Here is a 530-nt window from a genome sequence, read left to right as displayed (position 1 = left end):
ATCCAACATCCATCCATCCATCCATCGTCCATCCATCATCAATAAATCCATCCATCCACCCATCCATCATCCAACATCCATCCATCCATCCATCGTCCATCCATCATCAATAAATCCATCCATCCATCATCCATCATCCAACATCCATCCATCCATCCATCCATCATCCATCATCCATCCATCCTTCCATCATCCATCATCCATCCTTCATCCGTCCAACATCCATGCATCTATATATTTATCCATCCATCCATCCATCCATCCACCATCATCAATCCATCCATCATACATCCATCCATCATATATACATCCATCGTCCATCCATCATCAATAAATCCATCCATCCGTCCACCCATCCATCATCCATCCATCCATCCTTCATCCATCATCCGTCCATATATACATTTATCTATCCATCCATACATCCATCCATCCTTCATCCATCCATCTATAAATTTATCCTTCCATCATCCATCCAGCATCCATCCATCCATCTATATATTTATCCATCCATCATCCATTCATCATCC

Source organism: Austrofundulus limnaeus, unplaced genomic scaffold, assembly GCF_001266775.1.
Source record: "Austrofundulus limnaeus strain Quisiro unplaced genomic scaffold, Austrofundulus_limnaeus-1.0 Scaffold750, whole genome shotgun sequence".
Lineage (NCBI taxonomy): Eukaryota > Metazoa > Chordata > Actinopteri > Cyprinodontiformes > Rivulidae > Austrofundulus > Austrofundulus limnaeus.
Note: the sequence above shows the minus strand (reverse complement) of the source record.